The sequence below is a fragment of the Phacochoerus africanus genome, chromosome 1, assembly GCF_016906955.1.
Source record: "Phacochoerus africanus isolate WHEZ1 chromosome 1, ROS_Pafr_v1, whole genome shotgun sequence".
NCBI lineage: Eukaryota > Metazoa > Chordata > Mammalia > Artiodactyla > Suidae > Phacochoerus > Phacochoerus africanus.
The window spans coordinates 40,237,244-40,251,184 of record NC_062544.1 but is presented as its reverse complement, the minus strand read 5'-3'; the positions used below and the strand labels follow the sequence as shown (position 1 = coordinate 40,251,184).

At 37.6% G+C, this 13,941-nt stretch overlaps 1 protein-coding gene across 1 annotated transcript in view; it reads left to right on the top strand.

Annotated features, from left to right (window-relative positions):
* The window catches only part of NDUFAF2 (NADH:ubiquinone oxidoreductase complex assembly factor 2), a 180,962-nt gene that overhangs the window by 36,764 nt on the left and 130,257 nt on the right, over positions 1-13,941 (top strand). The window lies entirely within an intron of this gene.

Below are 13,941 nucleotides of genomic sequence, written 5' to 3'. Positions count from 1 at the left end.
AGCTGTAGCTGCTGGCCTATGCCACAGCTACAGCAATGCCAGATCAGAGCCTACACCACAGCTCGGGGCAATACTGGATCCTTAATCCACTGAGTAAGGCTAGGGATCCAATTCAAGTCCTCATGGATACTAGCGAGGTTCATTTTCACTGAGCTACAGCGGGAACTCTGATTCTTTTGTATCCTTTTGGGAGGCTAAGTAAATTTAAATCTAATATTTAAGGTCCTTGGGATCTTGTGATCTTACAAATTCTTCTGTTAAACTGTTAATGGTGCCTCAGATCCATTGGGAATGCTTTAATTTGTAAAATCTACCCATAAGGAGATTTTTCTTGGAGAAATGTAACTAGATTTCATTTAGGACAGATACATCATTTAAAGAATTTTAATTTCATATAATTTCAAGATTGTAGAGGTTTATGTTTTAAAAACATTTTAAAACTCTCAATCACCTAAAATAAAAGAAACAAAGGGAAGGAAGAGTGGAGGGGGAGGGAGAGAGAGAAGGAGAAAAAAAAGGAAAGGAAAGAGGGAAAGGAGGAATGAAAAAACAAAAAGAAAGGAGAAAAGTGTTGAAGTCAGGTCCTTGCCTTAGCTCATAGTCTTGTGGGAAAAATCAGGCATATAATAAGAGTAGAGAAAATTACAGTGAGAATTCAGAAGTTGTATGTATGTTTCTTTCAATGTTGAGGAAAACTGTAAAACAAAAACAAGGTGTAGTTCTTGAAAGCAAAGTAAGAATTTTTTTAATGGAAAATGGAAGGGAGTGGGATTGAGGATATATTCTAGGAAGAAGAAATGGTGTGAATTTGTTCTGTTCTTACAGATACTCATGTACTGTTTTTGTTTGTAATTCTAGTACCTGAGAACTTACAGTATAAAATCTAAATGTTATTTTATTCAGTAAGTATATATTGATAGCATATTTTACACAGAGCAATGAACCAGGGGATATGAAAGACATGAAAATAAATCAGGTCTAACCTTGTCCTCACAAGCTGTCTGACATAGTTGACAGACTCTAAGGGTCGGCATCCAACCAGACCTGAATTTGAATCCTAGCTCAACACTCAGTGGTTTTGTGACTCACTCATAAATATTTATTGAGCACCTACTATGTGCCTGGTATCATTCTAAGTGCTGGGATACTGTGATAAACAAGATATAAAAGGTATGTTTCTTTCATGGCATTCTAAGTTTTCCTCTGGCTTTATTGAGATATAATTGACATATAACATTCTGTGAGTTTTTAATTTAATTTTTCTTTTTAGGGTGACACCTGCGGCATGTGCAAGTTCCTAGGGTAGGGGTTGAATTGGAGCTGCAGCTACTGGCACATGACGCAGCCACAGCAATGCTGGATCCAAGCCGCATCTGTGACTTGTGCTGCAGCTTGTGGCAACACCAGATCCTTAATCCACTGAGTGAGGCCAGCGATCAAAGCTGCTGAGCTATATCGGGAACTCCTTGTGTGAGTTTAATGTGTACCACAATAGGGTTAGTTAACATCTTCATCAGCTTACATAATTACCTTTTAATTTTTTTTTGTGTAGTGAGAACATTTAGGATCTGCTCTCTTAGCATTTTCCTATCTCTTAAATGATTGGGCTAATTGGAGCTTTATTCCCAGCTATCTACTGGTCTTACTGTACATTTTCTTCAGGCAGTGGAATTCACTCCTCTGGTTTCAATGCTCATTGCTCTAAAACATGTTAGATCCATTTCCCCTATTTTCTTACTCTAAACACTAAGAGACAGGTCATTCCTGTAATTCAGTGAGACCTCAAATTCAGCATGTTAAAACTGAGATGACTTCCTTCTTCAAACAGCAACAACAAATTGTTTCTCCTCCAGAATCTTGTCTTAGCAAATGATACCTGCCCTGTATTTAGATATCCAAATGAGAAACCTCAGAGTCAGATTTCTCCCTTACTGCCAGCATCCCTTCAGTTACCAGGCCTGCCAATTATACTTTCTAAATAGTTCTTGAAGAGAAGGCCATTTCTATCATCAGTATCCATACCCCTCCATTTCTTCTCTCTAGGACTATAACTTTCTCTTGATTTTCTACCTCCAGCCTTACATACTGATATTTCTACATTTCAAATATGATTCTATCATTGTGTTGCTTTAATCAGTGACTTCATACCACCCCAGGAATAAGTCCAAGCTGCTGAGTTTAAGTGGTGTTTCACAGGATGGGAGCCCTCCCTCCCCCCCCCTTTATTTGCTTTTTAGGGCCACACCTGTGGTATATGGAAATTCCTAGGCTAGGGGTTGAATCAGAGCTAGAGCTGCCAGCCTACGCCACAGCCACCGCAACATGGGATCCGAGCTGCGTCCGTTACCTAAACCACAGCTTATGGAAATGCCAGATCCCTCCAACCCACTGAGCAAGGCCAGGGGTCAAACATGCATCCTTCATGGATTCTAGTCGGATTTGTTTCCTTGGTGCCACAATGGGAACTCCTGAGCCTTGCCTCTCTGAAGAGCATTATCTCACTCCACTCTTCCCCTTGCTCTCTACTGTAGCCTTCACCCAACTAGAGATTTTTCAGTTCCTTCTCTGTGTATCATGCCAGTCCTTTATACACGTTTCCCTCACCTCTAACTGCCTTCTCCTTCTTCTCACCTTTCTGACTCCAACCTTCCTATCAGCTAAGTACCCATCCTTCACTTTTGATTGATGCTGCTATTTAATCCCAGTTAGACATTCATTCCTTCTTTCTTAGCAATAAGAATTCTTACTTTTAGCTGGGCACATTGTTGTGTAGCAATGACTGTATTCTCTCTTTTCCTTTATAGCTATGTTTGCTTTATGATTAAGTCTTGGGAAATGAGATAAGTTGAGTGTGACTTTTGGAAAGTATCATTAAAGGGAAGGCACATGTTCTCCTTTGTCCCTTTCCTTTTCTCCTTCTGCTGACTAGTTTGTGAATGTGCTGTATGGCCATTGAGTAGCCATGCTGGGTCATGAAGTGGGCACTAAAGATAACAGAGCAGCCAGAGAGATGGGGTTTAGAGTCCTTGTGACTGCAGTTTACCATCATATTAGCCCTGGACTCTTGGCTTCCATATTTACATAAGGTGAGAAAAAAATAAGCTTCCGTCTTGTTTAGGCTAGTATTATTTACTTACTTCAGTCTGTATATTTGCTCTGATACAGCTGCTCTTCATCTGAGCCTCTTTATGTTTGAATAATTTTATATGTTATGAGTCTCACTAGTAGACAGAGCCATCCTCCCACAGTGGAAGAGCTATATAATCACTTCCCTAACTTCCTTTGTAGCTGGGATATGATGAATAATCTAGACTTAACCTATGTGAAGAGTTTTGAATGCATGAGTTAGTTACCTACCTGGCAGTGGCTATAGGTAGATAGGGCTTTCGGGGGCAGGCTGCAGTAGAGCATTCAGGTTTGAGACTTAATCCTTTGTTTAGAGCCAGTGAGATGCCAGTTGTAGCAGCTAATGCTTGTTGATAGCAGCAGTAAGGTTTTCACTAGATTAGTTCTGTTGCATCATTTTTCACACTTTTATCTTCTTTAAATAGTTTCTGATCCTGTTTTTTCAGCATACCAACAGTTTTCTTTTTGGTTGAAACTAAGCAAATATTTCTATTCATGCAGTTAAAATGTTTTACTAAAAGAGCCATGATTGGTCTTCCCTAGCAGATTAATAAATGCTGTAAGGACTGTCTTCTCAGCAGTATACCACCACAGTGCCTAGCATGTCAGTGTATCCTAGCTCAATGCCTGATAATTAAATAGGTGCTCAGTATTTTTTTAACATAAATATGGATTCCATGCCTCTGATCTCAACTCTCTTACATACCCCACACTTCCACTTTAGCTCCATTAATCTACTGAAATTGCTCTTGGTAAGACTGCCATCAATATTCTGCTTTCCAAGTCCAGTGTATATTTTTCACTCTAACATGGTCACCCTATCCCTTCCTGTTCTCATTTTACCATTCTGACTATTTCCGTCAGGTTTTGAAGATATTCCTGTTATCTGCAAACTGTTCAAGTTCAGTGTTCCCCCAGCATTCTTTCTTCATCTTACTCACTGCTTTGGCATCAGTTACTATACATGATGATGACTTCAAAAGTTACCTTCTAGCCAGATCTCTCTTTTAAGTTTTAAGCCGTTGTATCCAAGTGCTCACTCAGTATCGCCTTCTGGATATCCCCACAAACCTCTCAAACTCAAACGTATCCTACATGTCTGAAATGAAACAAATTTTGTTGTTCATCTTCAACAGATAATGTGTAGATGTGATTGTTATCTAAATCATTTGCTTAATCTAATTATCAACTGATTAGTTGAAATTAAGTTGATATGCATGTATAAATTCAGTTGATTTATTCTCAGATATTTTTTCTTTCTTTGATCAAGTACTTTCTATTTTTCAGTTAGTGTACAATTAAGATTATTTATAATTTCCGATATTCTGTTTACTCCCAGGACTTTACTACTGAGTATAGACACAAATAATAATATATATTAGTATTGAGTGTTGAATAGACTTAAACATATAATACATTTGCGTCTGTATTTGTCCAAAATGTAAAATGTTTAGTTATATTTTAAACATTTTTTTATTTTTTATTTAGTAGAACTTTTAATCTTTTCAAAGTAGAATTTGGCTTTCAGAAAAACATGATGTAAAACATACAAAAAAATGGGACATAGTAATTGACAAAGTGGTCAAACTAAGTCACATTTATTTCTTATATAAAAATTTCACCTATAAGCTCATTTACTTACTTTGACATTTTCAATTAAATTGTTTTAAAAATTATAACAATAATTTGCTTTAATCAGTTTGTATCTTGCCTGAACTCTCTAAGTAGCAACCATGTAAATAGCATGACAAGCAATTTCAGTTAGAAACCTCCTCAACAGTTTAGTTACCTTGTAAGAAAAACACCTTCCTATTGGGGAATTATTGAGCCACATAGATCCCCAGCCTGGGAACTTCCATATATTCTGGTGTGGCCAAAAACAAGCAAACAAATAAAGAAATAAAAATTGGTTGTTAATGTTGCAAACATTCAAACAGAGAAGTTGCGGAAATTATTGAAATTTGCAGAGTAGCTTTTTATGTTTAATTACCCTCAGAAAACAGCTGATGCAAAAAATATGTTTGTGCAGTTTTGTTCATTTGAAACCCTTAAACTTAATTAGATTTTTTCAAACACTTAATTTATGGAAGAACAGTAGTTTCATTTGTATTTTAATTTTGTTTAATGTCTTTTGTTCAATAGTACATAAAAAGAAATTTTTCCCTTTATAATAATTTCTTTCAACTCCATTCAAATAAGGTATTTAAGAGTTCCTTTGTTGATATATTGATAAAATGCTCTGTGCATTGCATACTTGGACTATATTGAAGCTAATGGATTTATTTCTGTTATTCTTTTCTATTAGACATCTGCTTGAATGTTTGAAGATTCTGAATAAAGCCAGTTTTTAAATTCATTGCTGTGAATCATGTGACATTGAATACGCTTGTACAGTCATGTATTCTATGGACTATTGCTGTGCATCACTGGAGCTTAGCCAAGATATCTTTTGGTTCTGATTGTTCCCAAGTTCATCTCTTCCTTTTGTAGAGTTAGGAATTCATGAGAGTAAAATCAGCATTCAAAGGAGTAGTAGAAAAAACAAAGCTAGAAATTTGAAAATGTACTGAGAAGTTTTGATGAGTTTTCTATGCTTTATGTGTTTGTCATATACAAAGCATCATTATAGGTATTCTAACTGCTTTATGCAGCTGACTTTGGGAGAGTTCCTTTTGGAGATGGCTGAACTTACAGACCGACCATTTTTCAGTTTTTATTTTGGTATAATAGTTACTCTTTTTTTTTTTCTTTGTCTTTTTGCTTTTTCTAGGGCTGCTCCCAAGGCATATGGAGATTCCCAGGCTAGAGGTCTAATTGGAGATGTAGCTGCCGGCCTACATCACAGGTCACAGCAACACCAGATCCTTAACCCAATGAGCAAGGCCAGGGACCGAACCCGCAACCTCACGGTTCCTAGTCGGATTCATTAACCACTGTGCCACGACAGGAACTCCATGCAATGTTGACTTTTGGGACATTTTCTGACTTTGTTCTGAGATAGATGCACTTAAGTATGAACTCCTGTTAACTCTGAAAGTGTGTATTACTAATAGTAGATTTTTTTTTTTGTCTTTTTGCCATTTCTTGGGCCGCTCCCGCGGCATATGGAGGTTCCCAGGCTAGGGGTCCAATTGGAGCGCTGTAGCCGCAGGCCTAAGCCAGAGCCAGAGCAACGCGGGATCCGAGCCGCGTCTGCAACCTACACCACAGCTCACGGCAACACTGGATCGTTAACCCACTGAGCAAGGGCAGGGATCGAATCCTCAACCTCATGGTTCCTAGTCGGATTCGTTAATCACTGCGCCATGATGGGAACTCCAATTTTTTTTTTTAATTGAATGACTGAACCAATATTACTTACTTTATATACTATTTTAATTACTTAAAAATGTCACTGAATATAATACCCAATCTCTTGTATAGATTTCTATATTTAATAGGAGATTCATGGAAATAAGTAGATTACGTGTGTTGGCCTACTCCAGTGCTCAGAAATCTTTTCACATTGTTGCACAGAAAATTCTTTGTCAGAATAGCAATCAGGAGTTCCCGTCGTGGCGCAGTGGTTAACGAATCCGACTAGGAACCATGAGGTTGCGGGTTCGGTCCCTGCCCTTGCTCAGTGGGTTAACGATCCAGCGTTGCTGTGAGCTGTGGTGTAGGTTGCAGACGCGGCTCGGATCCTGTGTTGCTGTGGCTCTGGCGTAGGCCAATGGCTACAGCTCCGATTAGACCCCTAGCCTGGGAACCTCCATATGCCACGGGAGTGGCCCAAAGAAATAGCAAAAAGACAAAAAAAAAAAAAAAAGAATAGCAATCATGCTGTAAGTTTCCAAGCTTCTATTTAAAGGGTGATTTAAAATCTGAAAGGAAGAGGTTAAACAACAATAATTATGAATTATATTTTAATACCTACATACATTGCTATTAGGATTTTTAAATGATTCATACAGAAGTAAAAATAATTCACTTTTTAATGTAAAAGTAGAAAAAGACAAAAGGCAGCAGAGGTAGGGAGTGGAATGCTTTGTAAATTAGAGATGCAAAAGGCTGAATTTACACAACTGTATATTGGGGGAATAGGACTAATTTCAATGAAATCCTGTTGAATGATTGCTGTAGTTGCACATGTATTGAAATTATAGTAATGTAATTTCTGGTAGGTGGCAGCCAAGTAGCATGAAAGCTAGTAGCAAATAAGTATGAAGTGGGAAAACTATGGATTAACTGTCAGTAGGGAATTTGGAGCTGTGGCTTTTTTTGACTCATTTTGTATTCTACCACACTAATATATTCTATCTTGAAGTGTTGTATTTCTTAAGGTAGAGATAAAAGTTTCAACAGTTACCATGGTTTCCCCTGCTGTCATGGGGACAGCTGACTTAGATACTCTGGGACAGTTCTCTTCCCAAAGCTGGAGGATCCTAGACCAAATGTTTCTTCATTTTTCAATCATCTAAATATCACCTAGTGTGGCTGAAGCTTGTAGTTTTAGATAGGAACCTAATTTATGAATCTAGATTATAACAAACATTAGGGGCCAATCCTATGTTGGAAAGATAGAAAATAGCAATGAATCTTAGTTGTGTGTTTCTTAAAGAATTGGTATGTTGCTTGTGACTGGATAGCCTGTACCTCTCACTGCACCTCTGATGTATCTGGGATGTCTAGCCCTTGAGAACCTGGCCACTCTTAATAACTGACAGTGCTTTCTCAGTGAAAGTACGTAATTTTCTCCTCTCCATCCCTCTTTTGTAGTTTAGGGGCTCAACATTTAGCACCGGTCATAAATATCTTCTTTTTCTGTTTTTTTTGTTTGTTTGTTTTAACTCCTACTGTGATGAGTTAAGCATGAGACAGCTTACAGTAACTAGTAGGTCCCATAAGACTTGACTGTCCGTATACAATTGTTTTGAAATAGTACAAGTTCATATTAATGTTATGTTGACAGTTTGTATGAGAGTAAAATAAAAACCTCATACTCAGAGAGTTAAGCATGGGAGTTCTTTCTGTATAAACTTATAATCTAAATTAAAAATCTTTGTAGAAATTTTGAACTAAAATGTAATCAAATGGATTATTGATTTGGATTTTCTTTGGGCATACTAGTAATTTGTTATAAATTGACTTTTGCTAAATCAGGTAACTTCAGAATTTTTTGGACTAAAATAAATGTGTGATTGAATGCAAAATTTTAGAAACAGTAGTAATATTTATAAGTGTTTCAGAGGTGTATTGGAGCCGGCTTGCACTGGTTTATAACAGGTAATTGTTAACTTTTCAGCAATTTTGTGTGCTGGTTATTCAACATAGACACTATTAAAAATTAAATCGGGAGTTCCTGTCGTGGCGCAGTGATTAGCGAATCTAAGAACCAAGAAGTTTCGGGTTCGATCCCTGGCCTTGCTCACTGGGTTAAGGATCTGGGGTTGCCGTGAGCTGTGGTGTAGGTTGCAGACACGGCTCGGATCCCGTGTTGCCGTGGCTCTGGCGTAGGCCAGCGGCTATGGCTCTGATTCGACCTGAGGCTGGGAACCTCCATATGCCTCGGAAGTGGCCCAAGAAATGGCAAAAAGACAAAAACAAAACAAAACTAAACTAAATTAAATCGTGTAAATGTATAATTAAGTTATATTAAGAACAAAGATAGTGAATATTTAAAATTCATTACTTTATAATTAATTGATTACATTTCACTATTATCTGTGCTCTTGAGGTTATTTTTGCCTACTATTTCTTTATGGTAAAATCACTGTGTAATGGTGGACTACCGTGCATCTCTTCAAACTCCATGTTCAGTGACATCATGTTAGTAGCTTGTACTTGGCCATGGTGGGGTACAAAAATTGGCATATGCTATATAAATCAGAGCTTGATGTATTGTTTTGTTGATTGCCTGCATTTAAAGTAATAGGGTAAAAAAGTTAAATGTATAGTGTGCCTATCGTCATTATATTATAAATTATGTAAAAACTGAGGAAATATTCTTTCAGTATTAAACAGCTATAATCCAATCAACATTCATGGAATTAACCAGTTATTAAGTATTTGCCAGCATATCATTGGTTTAAATTCATCAAACTTTAATTTTTTAATTAATGAAATAGGATTTAATGTAAATGCTTTAAATTTAAGCTATACAAATGGCAATAAAAATATTTTTATTCAGGGAGTTCTCACTATGTCATAATGGAAACAAATCTGACTAGTATCCATGAGGATGCGGGTTAGATCCCTAGCCTCACTTAGTAGGTTAAGGATCTGGTGTTGCCATGAGCTGTGATGTAGGTCCCATACACGACTTAGATCCCATGTTGCTGTGGCAGTGGTGAAGGCCAGCAGCTATAGCTCTGATTCAACCCCTGGCCTGGGAACTTCCATATGCCATGGGTGTGTCCCTAAAAATTAATCAGTCAATCAATTTTACTAAAAAAAAAAAATCTTTGTTCATTCATATCAGTTACTACCCAGAACATGAGATGTATGTATGCATTTATGACAAAAATACAGTTTACAGTTCCTCAAATTTTAATATCCTCAATAACCTCTATATTAGAAGTTCCCTAAGTGACTGATCAAAGTAACAGAAACTTTAAAAACAAGGACAACAAAAACATGGGTTCCATCCTGGAGATTATGATCCTTAGGTTTATGTTTGGCCTAAGAACATGTATTTTATTAATCTCCCCTGATGGTAACAGTCATCACCCAGGCTTAGGAATCGCTAAGCAAACTTTCTGCTATTCATCTGTTGAGTTTAATGACCTTATTGCCTAGCTCATGTTGGTACTATGAGAATATCATGAGCCATATACTGTGAAGATCTTTTTAATTTATCACTAAGAAAGTTTTATCTGAAAAAGTATCCACACACACACACACACACACACACACACACAGAGTTTGAAGATTTGTATTCTTGTCCTGATTCTGTGATTTTGAGATTCTATTAACCTTGTATGTGTAAATCTCATTCTCTTTAAAAGCCTCCATTTCCTCATCTATTATATAAGGAGATTATCCTAGATAATCTTTAAGGTAGAAAAAGTGATTTATCAAAATAGTACCTTTCATTCATGGGGATTTATTTTTCGGTGCTGCTTCTGAGTCCACTGACTGTATTAACTCACAAAGAAATTAGAGTGATTGCAATTTATCACTTCTTTCTTTCACTGTATGATGGGGATAATAATAGTACCTATCATCTTAGTGTTATTTTGGCATTTCAGTAGGTAAATATGTTAGTGTTTAAAAGAATTTCTGGCTCAAAGTACATACTACATTGCCTTCCTCCTCTTTTCTTTCTCCTCCCGTCTTTGCTTTCCTTTTCTTTTGTTGGGGTTGTTGTTGAATAACTTTATTATTATTAAAGTATAGTTGATACACAATGTGTCTGTAAGTTCTGTGGTACAGCAAAGTGACCCAATCACACACATTTCCCTGTGCTTTACAGTAGGGCCCCACTGCCCTCACAGTTTGCATCCAAAAAATCCCCAAAATGCCCATCCATCCCACTCCCTCCCCTTCTCCCCTGCAGAAACCTCAAGTCTGATCTTCTTGGTAATGATCTGTTTCTGTTTTGTTTTTTGTTTTTGTTTTTTTTTCTTTTTTGGATAGGATCATCTATTCTATATTTTACATTCCACAAATAAAATGATATCATATGGTATTTGTCTTTTTCTTTCTGGCTCTCTTCACTTAATTTGAGAATCTTTAGTTCCATCCATGTTGCTGCAAATGGCATTAGTTTGTTCTCTTTTATGGTTTAGTAATATTCCACTGTATATATGTACCACATCTTCATCCATTCATCTGTCAATGGACATTTAGGTTGTTTCCATGTCTTGGCTATTGTTGAGTAGTGCTCCACTGAACGTAGGGGTGCATGTATCTTTTTCAATGAAAGTTTTGTCCAGGTATATGCCCAGCAGTGGGATTGCTGGATCATATGGTAGTTCTCTATTTAGTTTTCTGAGGTACATCCATGCTGTTTTCCATAGTGGTTGTACCAGTTTACATTCCCACCAACAGTGAGGGAGGATACCTTTCTCTCCACACCCTCTCCAGCATTTGTTCTTTGTTGGCTTGTTAATGGTGGCATTCTGGCTGGTGTGAGGTGGTACCTTATTGTAGTGTTTTTTTTTTTTTTTGGTCTTTTGTCTTTTTGTTGTTGTTGTTGTTGTTGTTGTTGTTGTTGCTATTTCTTGGGCCGCTCCCACGGCATATGGAGGTTCCCAGGCTAGGGGTTGAATCGGAGCTGTAGCCACCGGCCTACGCCAGAGCCACAGCAACGCGGGATCCGAGCCGCGTCTGCAACCTACACCACAGCTCACGGCAACGCCGGATCGTTAACCCACTGAGCAAGGGCAGGGACCGAACCCGCAACCTCATGGTTCCTAGTCGGATTCGTTAACCACTGCGCCACGACAGGAACTCTGTTATTGTAGTTTTGATATGCATTCCTCAAGTAATTAGTGATGTTGAGCATTTTTTCATACGCCTTTGGCCATCGTATTTCTTCTTTGGAGAAATGTCTGTTTAGGTCTGCTGCCCATTTTTCAGTTGGGTTGTTTTTTCTTGTTGTTGTTGTTGTTGCATTGTATGAGTTGTTCGTGTATTTTGGAGATTAGGCCCTTGTCTGTTGCATTGTTGGCAAAGATTTTGTCCCATTCTGTATGTTGACTTTTCGTTTTTTTAATGGTTTCCCTTGCTGTGCAAAAGCTTTTGAGTTTAATTAGATCCCATTGATTTATTTGTGTCTTTATTGTCATTATTCTAGGAGGTGGATCAAACAAGATGTTGCTGTGGTTTATGTCAAAGAGTGCCATGCCTATGTTTTCCTCTAGGAGTTTTATAGTATCTGGTCTTATATTTGGGTCTGGATCCCCAAACCATTGAGTGAGGCCAGGGATTGAACCTGCATCCTCATGGATACTAGTTGGGTTTGTTACTGCTGAGCTATAACAGGAACTCCTCCTTGCTCCATTTTTACCTTTGTCTAACCCTCAAATCTTTTCTTCTGTCCTCATAGCTTCTTCTCTTACTCTGACCCTTCTGCTTCCTCCTTATCATTCTTGTGATTACATTGGGTCTATTAGGTAATCCAGGATAATCTCCCCATTTTAAGAGGTCTTACTTTAGTCACATCTACAAAGTCCTTTTTGCCGTATAAGGTAACGCAGGTTCCAGAGATTACCTGGACATCTATGGGGGGAACATTATTCTGCCTATCACAGGCATCATGTTTAGAGTATGTTCATGTGACGTATATTCTTTGGTATTTGTTGAGACTGTCATTTTGGCCTAGTGCATCATTAGATTTTATTAAGATTCCGTATGTGCTTTTACAAGAACTTAGTTGCACATATGTAGTTTTCTGCAAGATCATATTTGTACAAGCTTGTTATATATAGTGTCTAAATTTTCAAAATTTTTGTTGATTTTTTTTTATTTTTAGGGCCACACCTGCAGCATATGGAGGTTGCAGGCTAGGGGTCTAATCAGAGCTGTAGCTGCCGGCCACAGCCACAGCCACAACCACAGCAACGCAGGATCCGGGCCGTGTCTGCAACCTCCACCACACGTCATGGCAAAGCTGGATCCTTAACCCACTGAGCGAGGCCGGGAATAGAACCTGCGTCCTCATGAATGCTAGACTCATTAATCTCTAAGCCATGACAGGAACTCCTGCTTTTTTTTTTTTTTTTTTTTTTTGCCACATAGGCAGCATGTGGAAGTTCCCTGGCCAGGGATTGAACCTGTGCCTCACAGCCCTGACCAACCACAGTAGTGAGAATGCAGAAGCCTTAACCCACTAGGCCATCAGATAACTACCCCTTTGTTTTCTTTTTTTCTATGTTTTAATGTTTCAGGTAAATCTCTTATAAACAGCATATAAGTATATATTTTTGAATATTCTGAGATTTTTTTCAGTCATTTACTAACTGGTTGTAATCTTTTTTATTATTTATTACTTTCTATTTTGTGATATATTTGGACTTATTTCTGTCACTTTATTCATGTTTTCTCTTAATCATGCCTTTACTTTCTTCTATCCTTACCTGCCTTCTATGATTGATACACTTTTCTATGTTATTTCCCCTCCCCAGTCTTTCTCCTTTTACTCTTTTGGATGTTATACATTCTGTTTCTCTTTTTCAGTATACTATTAGGCATGTAACATGCATGTTTGACTTAACAAAGTATGAAGTTTGAAGTCTGAAGTCTCTATTGAACTTCTACAAAACAAAATAAAGACATTGAAATTTCATCTTTGAATGCCATCCTCTTTTGCCCCTTCTTTGTATTCTCTAGCATTTTAGTTTCCCTTTTTTTTTTAAATGCCTTCCATATTAGACAGGGTTATCTGGATAAACAGAACTGATGAGAGGTTTTTTTTAAAGAATTGGCTCATGTAATTGTGTAGACTTGGTAAATCCAAAATCTGCAGACTAGGTCAGCAGGCTGGAGACCCAGGAATGAATTACAGTTCAAGTCCAAAGGCAGACTATGGGCAGAATTTCTTCTTGCTGGGGTGAAGTCAGTCTTTATTATGGTGTTGGATTGATTGTGTAAGACTCACCCACATCATGGAAAGTAATCTGCTATGCTCAGAGTCCACCAATTTAAATGTTAATCTCATCTAAAATGTACCATCAACAAAACATCCAGAATAATGTTTGACCAAATATCTGGGCACCATGGCCTAGTCATGTTGACATATTAAAATTAACCATCACACTCTCCAAATTACTCACTGTCACTATTACTGTTATTAAGATTCTGTGCTTATTTAGCTTTACTGATGGGTTTGCC